At 41.5% G+C, this 11,887-nt stretch overlaps 1 long non-coding RNA gene across 1 annotated transcript; it reads right to left on the bottom strand.

The window, feature by feature from the left end:
* Window positions 1-897: 897 nt before the first annotated feature.
* LOC145419407 (uncharacterized) lies at window positions 898-6,564 on the bottom strand. The gene is made up of 2 exons (XR_013900789.1): window positions 6,424-6,564; window positions 898-1,427 (listed from the first exon to the last, which is right to left on the bottom strand). It is a non-coding gene; the product is annotated as an uncharacterized LOC145419407 (long non-coding RNA).
* Between the last annotated feature and the right edge of the window lie 5,323 nt (window positions 6,565-11,887).

Below are 11,887 nucleotides of genomic sequence, written 5' to 3'. Positions count from 1 at the left end.
CGAAAAAGGGCTAATGTTCTTCATTTTTCATGAGCCTGGAAGTCTGGAGCGTTTGTGCCATCAAAATCTTGGGGTTATGAACCTCGAGATGATGAGTGAGGGGCGGACCCGACTGTGAAACTGCATGCTCATTGGCTACGACTCAAAGGTTGTTAGCCAGTGACCGTAACCTGGATAATCCTCCTTTCTGGCACTTGAAATTACTAAAATTAAAAACTTGACTTAAAGGTTCATTCAGTACAAAATAAGCAACCGAGCCCATAAAATCATCATGAACGCGTATACAGAGGTCGCAGACATCTTTCTGCATTCTTTATAATAACCTCCTGGTGACCATTATAAATAAAAAAATGCACAATAAACTTTACAAATGAACCATCGATTTACAAAGAGAGAAACCTCTTGAGACTTCTTAAGAAAAATAAGTGCAGTTTAAAAACTTTGAGCTCAATGAGTCTGCAGTAAATGTACAGATCACAGCAGGGAGGCTTGAAAAATACTTCTTGTTCTTCAGACATTTTCATTCCTCTGTAGTTACTGTTGTCTTTGCATCATCAGCAAAAAAAAAGCATGTTTGACGCCCCTGATTTCAACAGACAGAGTGTAAACCTGACCAAACGACAAATGAAAACACTAAAGATGTAAAAACTATCATTTCCATGCGGGACACAGTGGTCACTCGCCAGCCGGACCTCTCCACCCTCTTCTTTGCTTTTTAAACCTTTTTACTTCGTGTATGTGGAAGGAAGGGCGTTACATTTGTACAACATGAAAACAACAAATACAGAGCTGTGTGTCACATGACCTGGAATTCTGGTCACGTGATAACGCCTTGATTGAGGCTCAGCTGACTTCCTCAGAGGCTGTGAAAAGTTACACAAGAAGCTGCTCGTAGACTTTGTTTTCTGCAGGTTTATTCTGATAACAACGATCACTTAGAACAACTTTGTATTGATTTCCACCATTGATCACCATTTCCTGTAAAGTGGCCTAAAGGATGACAGCAAAATGCCCCACCTGCTCACATACTCATCATTCTTTATCATCTGGACTTTTTCACACTCTGTTTATATAAATATATATTTTTTATCCTGGGATGAAGAGCAAATTAAAAAACAACATAGTACCAGTGGCTGGACACAATCATGCACGTATGTGATGCAGCATCACCTGTCCTGCAGGTGCACCGCCCCCCGATGTGTCTCCCTCTCTCTCCTCTCCATCATACAGACAGAGCAGCCCTGCTGCTGTGAACAAAGTCTCTCTCTTCTGTCCTGGCTGCCTCGCTGGCTGGAAACCCAGAACCTCTCCTCTCTGCCTGTGAGGAGGGAGCATCCGTAACTTCTGAGGTATTAATTTTGCTTTTAGATGAGCTGTAATCTTCCCTGCGTGGCAGCATGTGCTGTAGACTCACAGGGTCGAGATGCCTGCAGAGACGAGAGCAGAAACAAAAGAAATGATGTGCAGAGATCTTCTCTGGTCCCACCGGCCATCTCGCCCTCCCCCCCGTAACGCCAGGAGACATGAAACCCATTATGTTGATGGGATCAGGCAGCATCCATCTTAATAGTGGATTGCATATGATGACAATGATGACCCCCAGAGCAACGTGCCACCAGCGAGAGTCCCACGAGAAAAATCTTGTTTTTAAAGAAGTGCTCGGCTCGAGTCTCAATCTGCTGTAATCCAACTGCGAATTATTTATCAAATGAGATTAGTCTGCTTGTGCGTCTGTCCGTCCACTACTTGTCGTCTACGAGTCCCAATCTTCCATTTCCTTCATCATAACTTCAATTATTGCTCTGCTCTAATGCACTAACTTTTAATAAATTATTCCAGTTGAAACAGACCCCAATTGGTGTCTTATTTATTACCGGCTCGATCCAGGAGCCTGTTTTGGGGGTCTCATATACTTAAGGTGATGCAGGGAGTTGATGTCTCTATGGCGAACCCAGACAGAGATACCAGAGCGCCACCTGCAGGCCGTAAGGAGAAACGGAGGCGTCGTTTACAGCGTGCAGTTTCGTGTCTGATTCATTGGTCTGCAGCTGTGAGTCTTTTGTTGTAGCCACACAGTGAAACAGCAAGTAACAACAACTGGGTTCAGTCTGCGATTCACGACACGTGAGTCACCGAGCGGCCCATTCAGACATTTATTTTGCTGAGATAGACGGTGTTTGTGCGCTTGCGGTGTTATTTTATTAGAATAAGTCAAAAGCACAAAGCAGAGTGGCACACTGTTAGATTAAAGCAAAAATAAGGACAGAAAATATAAAAATGATGATAAAAAGTTTAAAGAAAAGGAGAAAACTGCTTTTATTACTACTTTAAAACGTAGGTGCTCAGTGCTGATGATGCAAAAAGAAAATAAGACACATTGTCATTTAATTTTTGCATGCATTTGTTTTTATTTTTCAGTTAACCCTTTCACCGAAACTGAAAACCTTTAAATATTGATTAATAAGTGTATTAATTTGTTTAAAAAGTAGACTAAATTACATCTCTGTGCTCACAACACATTTGTTTTTCATTTTAATCTGTTTTAAATGATATCGTGTATATCTGTGGAGGTGAAGAAATGAACCCAATGAGCAGAATTCTGTTGATAAATGACTTCTAATGATGATCATGTTTATCAGTACATCCTGCGTGGACACATACTGTACAGTGAGCGTCTCCTCCTCGCTGGCAGACGGATCAGATTCATCAGTTTTAATGTTTTATCTGGAGGCAGCTCGTGTTCGGTGGGTGGCCTTCTGCTGCGCTCAAGTCCACAGCAGGTGCAGAGTGACCTCCGCAGGATGCAAACTGCACTGCAGCCTGATGGCTGTCTGTCAAACCACACAGCTATTTTTATTTATAAATTTTTTTACAACAAAATAAAAAAAAAGAATCAGGAGTTAATATACAGAGAGCACCTGTTTTAGTAAAGCTTCAGTATAGTGAGTGCGAGATGATTTCTAGAGGAATGAACGCACACGATTTGATATATTTAATGACAATAGCCTCGGTTTATTCATCACAGTAAATTTGTATTCATATGTTTGGAAATATCACATTTAATTTTCTTTTCAACAGAACAGGAATAAATAAGAAGTATTACAAAGTCACTGCTACACTTTCTCGTGTGTGTTTAGCTGATAAAAAATGCGACACTTTACCCTTGTAGGGCCGTTTCTTAAAAGAGAATATCAGCTTTTTTCTTTCAGCAATAATAGATAATTTGTAAAGGATTCAGCAAATATCTGCACAAATTATGACTTTAACTTGTGTTTTTTTGATAAGCTGTCCTAAAAATGTGTAAATTGTTTAATATTCACTCATGACTGCCTACATACACTTTCCACAGAGGCTCGAATAGAAAGATGGTCAGTCTGAGGAGGCACGTCATGATGTGCAACATTTTTATTCACACTTTAACCTGTAGTCGGCGCCACCCTTTTGACTCGTACGTGTATATTTGTTAAGGGTAATGAAATAGAAGCTTTTGTGCTTTCGCTCTTGATTTAACAGTTCAGTACCAATGCACAATACAGATTGTAGGTCACGTGATGGCACCCGAGCGTGCTGCATGTGGTGACGAAGATGCTTTTTTAAATTTGCCCCCACAACAAAATGTCTTTGAACATGTTAACGAAACAACTCCAAATTAATGAAACAACAGGTTTATCTTTTTTTTTTCCAGCATTGTCTGAAAGCCAAGAGATTTTTCCTCAGATAAATCATAGATTTTTTAAAAAATGTAAATTTTGAGCGTAAACATCTTCATTTGAAATCAGACTGGACATGATGAAGTTTTCATTAAAAGTCTTTTAAAAGTATTGCTTGCAATTTTGCTCTGGACTCTTAAAAATTATTCAATGTGATAGAAAAGGTGAATTTCATATTTTGGCCAACAAAAATGTGCTTGATTGATGATTTTTTTTCTAATCCCCTTCTGAGCCAGTGTGGACATTTCATTAGCTGACAGTATATCCACACCTCCACCTGAGATTTCACCTGTCTTCTAATCTGGACTCATTTATAACAATCTAATTAGACCAAAGTATTGTTTTTTGTTTTTAAGAAATACTTTTTAACATTTTTAATTTCTGTGACACAAAACAGGCGTCACGACAGGAAGAATAACAAACATGCAAAAGCCTGCTGATGATCTGATGAGTACATGTAACAATCATGAAAAGCTTTTTGGGTTTAAGAAAAATACACAGCTACGTTGTTTTAAAACTAAATCTTCTTTGGAAAACTCGGGAAAACCAATCTTTGGCTCTTGTAGCGCTGCAGAAAGAGGATAACTGACAGCGCATATGTAGCTGCACTCTTCACTCCGTTTGATAATAAAGGGCTTATTTTAGCATTGTTCTGAAAATAAAATAAGAGAGTATGCTGAACACAGAGTCTTTGTGGGAAAAAGCTTAAACAGGTTGTCAGCGTGATGAGGATGGGCTTACCGATGCTGATCCATTAAGGATTACGGCAACTTTTGTCCAGCTGCATAAAAAAGTGCAACACATTACAGAAGTTGGGCATTAATCTCATCCCCAGCAGCAGCTAAGTGTCCTAACACAGCCACCCTGCCCTCCTCCTTAATCCTTGCACTGATGTAAAAAAATTGTTTTTGCGTTTCTTTGGAATCCCGGCAGGAATTACAAGTCAAAGAACCAGATGTATCTTCTAAGACTGAAAAAAAAAACGTAAAAGCAAGCCGGAGATTAAGACTAATGCCTTTCAATATTGTTATACAGATGAAACTTTCCAAAAAAAAAAAAAAGTACAAGGAGACTAAGCAACAAAGCCATTTCATTCCCAGAAAGAGCTCAGTGGCCCAGATGCTATGAGGATATATTCAGACATTAGTGCTGGAACATTTGTCGATGCAACATTTATTTTTCTTCTTTCAGTTTGTGATGTACGGCTCTACATATGGCCTCCAAGCAAAAAGTGCATAAGCTGTTTGTTTTTGTGTGATATTTCATGCCTAATAGCGGATCGTTTTAAATTTTTCCAGTTTCTTATTTGATAATTTATGTGAACATTAAAAAAATGAATCAACATGAACATTTTGTGGGACGTCACTGCAAATATTTCAGGATAAGCCCTGCAGCTAATTTACACTTGTTGTCACAGCTCAACTGAAAGAGGAAACAACAGATCAGGCATTCAGAAATATAGTTTTTTATTCTCTTTATTCTGTAAACATCCATCAATCTATTCCACCGCTTCTCCTGGTGCAAGTCATCGGGACAGCAGTCCAGACTTCCCTCACCTTCCAGCCTCTCCGGTGGGACACCAAGTCATTTCCAAGTCCGCCAAGAGATGTAATCTCTTTCAACGAGTCCTGCATCTGTCGGGAGGCCTCCTCCCAGGCGGACATGCCCAGAATATATCACCTATATGGTGTCCAGGAGGCAGCCTGACCAGATGCCCAAACCACCTGAACTGGCTCAGTTATCCACATCAAAACAAATGGACGAGCTCCACACCTTTAGTCGTGTTTAGTCCCACGTACCCTCGAATAATCCTCGAGGGGGTGAAGAGCTTTTCCAGTGTTCCACAACCAGGACGACATTCGCATTGTTCCTCCTTAAACCATCGCTCCAGTCTGCCGATCCAGGGGCACCATCCCAGACCTCCACACATCGGTCCAGGAACGTGTCAACCACGACATCCCCACGACACCCAGAATCTCATCCACCCCAGGGGCCACTAAGCAGTTGTTTAACTACATCAGTGATAAGTTATAGTGGCTAAACCTTCGTAGTATCGCCATACTACAACTGTACAAGTTCAACACTGTTAAAAAAGAGTTAGTGTTTCTTAAACCGAGGACTGAAACGCTAACACGATGTCTGTCTTTAGCTGGCTGAACACGTGAAGTTTAGCTATGTTTGAGTGTTATTTAAACACAGTGGAGTACAGACCAAACTTCACTAAAGATTACAAAAGTGTTACCTTTACTCACAACTTTCACCCAGACTCTGGAACTGTTACTCTGAGCTCGACATCTGTGGACTTGATGATGTCTTCCGAATAAGAGCTAAAAAGTTGTGTTTTTAGATTTGCATTTGAACTTTGTGATGCTTACCTTGAAAATAAAATATTAGTTTTAAGTTATTGACTTAAATAATGTGTATTTTATTCTAAATGTGATTTATAAATGTTTGGTATTCATATAACTTTTAAGTCAGTGAAAGTCTTTTTTTAAATATCACTTAATATAACTGAGTAACTGCATAAATTGCTCTAAGCTAAAAGCGAACGTCAATCCACACCCTTCACAGCGACAGCTACTGGGACACGCCCACCTGGCGTGTAAAACACTACTGCGGTCCTTTCCCTTTTCTGGCCCTACACTGTAAATGTCCAAGTCAACAACACTTAAGATTTACGTGTGGTAGTTTAACCTAACTGTGTAGAGCTTACCTTTGCTTTAAGGATGAACAATTCCTCGTTTTTCACCTCCCACATGGCGACGTTATTGATCCGTCCACATCAAAAAGACACATAGCTGTCCTGGCAGCAGTGTAGGCTGAGGGATTCCCTACAAGAAATCACGTTATTATTACGTTTAAGGTTTGTTTTTGGTTTTTTAACTTAATGTAAATTGGTATTTTTGACATCGTTTCCTCTGCAGGTTCCTCCCTTTGTAAGGTCGATACAGGAGCACACAAGCTGATTATTTTCACACTCCTCTCCTTTGTGGCAGTCTGAGTTCACCCCCCTCCACTTTGTGGGAAGAGCAAAGAGCTGTCCCCGGTGCTTTGTGTCAAGGCCTGAAGCACGGTCAGACTGAGAGATCCCGACGTCCTCGATGTGAAGAATGGGAGAGGAAAAGAAACTCTGTGTGACACTGAGGGGGGGAGGAAGAGGAGGAGGATGGGAGATGAGGAAAAGGCGAGGCCGCATCACACGACTGCCGAGCTGCATCCAAGTGTCAGTGTCCCAAAATAGTGGCAAGCAACGACCAGACTGAAGACACCAAACAAACAACAGCTCTCAGATCGAGTAAACATCGGCTAACACACGAGACACGACAAACTGTGAAGCCTCCCTCTGTCTTCCGGTCTCGTTAATCAGAGCCACAGAGAAAGCAATCGGAGGGGACACCCATCCTATTAGAGGAAGCCGCGGCCGCCTCTCCCCTCCTCTGACCGGGTCCTCGCAAACACTTTGCCTTTGAAAAAAACGTTGACAAGCTCCCTCTGTGCAGTGCTGTGTGGACACAGAGGACAGAGTCTCGTCTCCAGCAGATGTCTTGTGGCGCCGACTATAAATAAAGCCAATGAGACCAGCCGGCCGCTGACGAGCACAAGCCGCCGCAAGGCCGTGTTAGCTTTGCAAAGGGCCTGTCTAGTCTTGGCATGGCAGGCGGGCTAACATTTGGCGTGCCGAAGCCTGTGATGCCTGTGATGCCTGTGAGCTTTGTGTCCGGGGTTTGAGAGGAAAATTAAGACTGTAGCCTCTAGATTTGAGGGTTTTATTAAGAATGTTTGCAACCCAGAGGCACGCGGGAGAAAAAACGGTAGAAGGTGAGATGCACAAAGGAGACTTGATAGAGAGCTGCCCGAGGAAGCAAAAACACGAAGGTGGTGGGAAAACAGTGTCAGTGTTAATTTCTACTCTGTGCAGTAACTGATAGTCAATTTAACTGAAGGGTTTACCATCAGCGAGAAGAAGAATAATGCAACATCTGCTATTAAATGCAGTGCAACAGTCAGACAGCAGTGCTCCACTGTAGCCTCGCGTTTCATTGATGACCATGACAATCCCAAAGGACATTGGTAGCCCGGGGGCCTGTCTGTCTCTATTTAAACCTGTCTAACTGCGCCTTGTTTGGAAAAGGAGAGACTTTCACTTGCCAAGGCAGTGTAGCCAGGCGCAATTAAGATGTAATGCAGTGCCATTTTATAGCACATTTCATTTTAGGGAGCGCACACTGTTAGCACTTTATGAAAGAAAATAGCCCACGTCGGCCATAACACGAAACGCTTGCAGGATCTGCGCGATAATCATTACAAATGTGATATTTTGACACTAATAAAAGAGCCCATACACAAATCATCTGCTGCTTTTATAAGAAACATTCAGAGTATAAATAGGAGCACTTTAATTTCATGTTCCATTGCACGCCGCCTAAGTGAACAATTACATCGAGGCACATTTCTCCACGTTAAGACTGACAGAAAAATGGAGGGCAGAAATCAAAGACAAAGACGTTGGGGGGGTGCGGGACAACAGATTGTCACAGTGAATCAGTGAGGAGTCAGAAAGAAGGTGGTGATGAAGGAGAAGAGGAGGAGTCGTCCGTGAAATAGTGCTGTCCCAAAGGAACAAATCTTTTAGGTGTTTTTCAGATGAGCCATTCGTTTTTCTGTGTAGTTCAGATTTTTTTATTCACTTGTGGTCCGAGTTCTCATCCAAACTCTACTGCATTCCTTAAACATGTTTCACATAATGGCAACACTGGATTTGGTCATGATTGAGTGTCTTCCGGTGGGTAACGTTGCCTGGAACATTAGTATTATTTAAATTTGAAACCTTCTCTCCGGGTACTCCGGCTTCCTCCCACAGTCCTAAAGACATGCAGTGAGTGCGGATAGGTTAATTGGAAAACTCTAAATTGCCCATAGGTGTGAATGTGAGTGCGAATGGTTGCCTGTGTCTGTGTGTTACCCCTGTGACGGACTGGCGACCTGTCCAGGATGTACCCTGCCTCCCTCCCTAAGACAGCTCCATAGGCTCCAGCCCCCCCGTGATCCTGCAAAGGATAAGCGGAGGTGAATTGGATGGACATTGTGCAGATGCAAGAGACAAATAAAGAGCAGTACTTCACCCAAGCCAATTTTTATCTGTAGTTTCAGCTGAGACTAAGTCCCAGGAGGATACCCAGGTCTTTAACGGTCGTTATTGGAAATGACTGTGTAGTACCTGTGTGTTAGTGGATCCATAGTGCGTTGGTTTGCCTAATGTGTGAAAAATCCTGGGAGGAGATAAGAATCCGTCTGGGGACTGAGTAAGGAAGGGCATACAGTGTAGAAATCTGCTACTTAAACATGCTAAGAGCAACTTTAAATTTAAATTCCTGTGTTTAAGGTTTTAAACCTGCCAAAATTAATTTAAACACAAGATGTAAAAAAAAAAAAAATCAACCATAATGTCTTTATGTCCTGAACCTTTATGGTGTGTTGAACAGATATCAAATAAAGCTTGGTGGGGCTGCACTTTTCTATAATATGTTTTTGTACAACAAGGCGGGACAATGAGTCAACGTTAAGTTCATTTATGAGCACGTTCTTTTATACAGTGATGACTGCAAAACACTTCTTGGAGAAGCTGAGGTATCTACAAAGAGATATTTAAAAGGTAAACAGCAGCACACCCTGAAACCAGCTTTAACCGACCGTGAGACCCCGAGCTCAAAAGGAAGAACTTAATATGGAGACCCCACTTAACTTATAAGGTATGCAAATTTCAAAGCTCTGTAGGTAAGTCAAGAAATCCAACAAAGTTCAAAGATTCCATATAGTTCCATATATATAACAATTTCTCAGATCTAAGCACAAAAAAGAGTAAATAGATAAAAAATTAATAAAAGTAGGTCAAGGGACAATCGCAATACCCATGGGTAATATGCTGCCCCCTGCTGGTGAAAGCTAAATTCTGCACAAGATCATTACTAAACAAACTAAGCAAACAAACAAAAAAGACAGAAACTTGATTTCAGTGTGGTGCTTGAGCTCAGGATCAAACTGCGCAGCAACACATTAATAAATCGTGTTTTGGGTGATATCATCTAAATCAGTGATAGCATAGCAACCTGAGACAGTTGCTATGTGATGGCAACTGTCTCAGGTGCAGGGATGTGGTACAACCCAAACACGTTATTTTTGTGATGCAAATGCACCAACAGGAAGAAATTATTGTTTGGAAAAAGAGGACCAGGTCAGTGTTTTCAGTGGTGTCATAGAGGAAGATATTTGTTTGTGGAATAAGTGTTTCTACAGCTCAGCTGTTGAATTAACTTTAAGTAAGAAAAACATGTAAAAACAGAGCTGAAAAAGGCATGGATGTGATGCTGGTGAATGAAAGCCTGTGAGAAAAATATGCCAACATAAATAGAAGGAGTTAATAAGGTTGGAGGCAACGAATGACTGTAATGGATTCGCTGTTTTACAAGTGGAACCAGTTCATGAGTCCCTACCAAAGAAGACTGATTACTTTTAAAAAATTTGTCCTTTCTCTAAAAGTTGAACTGTGTGTGTGTGTGTGTGTGTGTGTGTGTGTGTGTGTGTGTGTGTGTGTGTGTGTGTGTGTGTGTGTGTGTGTTAATTAAACACAGTTTTAAGTCTTAGGTCAACTGTTTCTTAACACTCTTGGAGCAGATTACAGCTTGAACTACAGGAAGTGGCACCAAATACGGCACGGTTTTTGTAACAAGTTCACAAACTTTGTTTATTGCACCGGAGCAGATAGACTGAGAAGCTGTGTGTTCCCTCAAATTTCTGGGAACTTAGACACTGTGAAAATCTGCTGCACACTTTCCTTCTGCGATAGACACAGCAAGCTAAGGTGGAGAAGTTCAGCCATCATGAACTCTGAGCTCTGATTCTCCACCTCAACTCTAAGTTAAGGTAACTTATCTGTTGCTGCATAAAGATAAAGGAGTGGCCTTTACTTTGTTTGTTAGTGCAGGAATGTTGAACGATTCTTCCCAGCCACTTCTCAAAGGTTATCTGGGGAAATAACGAGGTGTCCCCAGGCCAGCCGAGAGACATAATCTCTCCAGCGTGTTGTGGGTCTACCTCGGGCTGTCCTCCCTGTAGGACAGGCCTGAAACACCTCACCCAGGAGGCGCTCGGGAGCCTCAAATCACCTCAACTGGCTCCTTTCGATGTGGAGTAGCAGCTCTACTCTCAAGCTCCTCTGGAACAACTGATCTTCTTTAAGGGAGAGGCTATAGCCACCCTTCAGAGAAGGATCATTTCCATCACTGGTATCCATAATTTAATTTTTTCAGTCACTACCCAAAGCCTGTTATCATAGGTGAGGGTATCATAGGAGGCTTTTCCATAGCTCTCTTTTTACCACGATGGACTGGTGCAGCATCTGCATCACAGCAAATGCAGCCCCAATACATCTGTCAGTCTGCCAGTCCTCTGTCCCCTCACTCGTCTGTGAGGTTAGAAAACCAAATGCCTGCAACTCTTCTCATTTGGTTTTATAAGTAAACAAGGCTCTTGTAGGAGAGTTTACAAGAAACTTAAACAAGTCCAGTCGCATTTTTCCACTCTGCATTTTTCCAGGTCAGGACTAAATGTCTCTCTACTGACTTTCTTCCTGACAGCTTGCTGGTATCACAGATTTAATCGTTTCTTTTTCACTTTGTCGCATGTTACACACCATATGCAAAAGATGGAAATAGCCACAGCTGTGTTTGTCCGGTTTTGAAGTTTGAGTGAGCAACTGAGAAATGGAGGACACTGCACACTCATGGTTGTTACTTGTTAATCAAAAAATAGCCACACTGTACAACACAGCCTGCTTTACGTGTATTTTATGATTAATGAGACGTCGTTTGCAGAATTAACATTATGGCGTATTTAAAAACACTTGAACTTGGAAACTGAGATCATAAACTCATTGTTTACTGAGATCACAGGCAAAGTGAGCAGATGGATCTTTTCGCCGTAGACCTGTATACAGTCCGATGTTTTTTAAACCAAAGGAGTCTTCCCTCAGACGTTAGTAGACAGAATGCAGGTTTACTACATTTTTCAAAAGATATATCACTTTTTTATTCTCTGTAACTCTGGCAAAAATATAAAATGAAGGCAGAAAGCAGAAATATTTATTTAAAAATGAACCTTTCTAATTTATGATCTGTTTA

Source organism: Astatotilapia calliptera, chromosome 12 (assembly GCF_964374335.1).
Source record: "Astatotilapia calliptera chromosome 12, fAstCal68.1, whole genome shotgun sequence".
Lineage (NCBI taxonomy): Eukaryota > Metazoa > Chordata > Actinopteri > Cichliformes > Cichlidae > Astatotilapia > Astatotilapia calliptera.
Note: the sequence above shows the minus strand (reverse complement) of the source record. Positions and strands in the feature narration are given on the sequence as shown.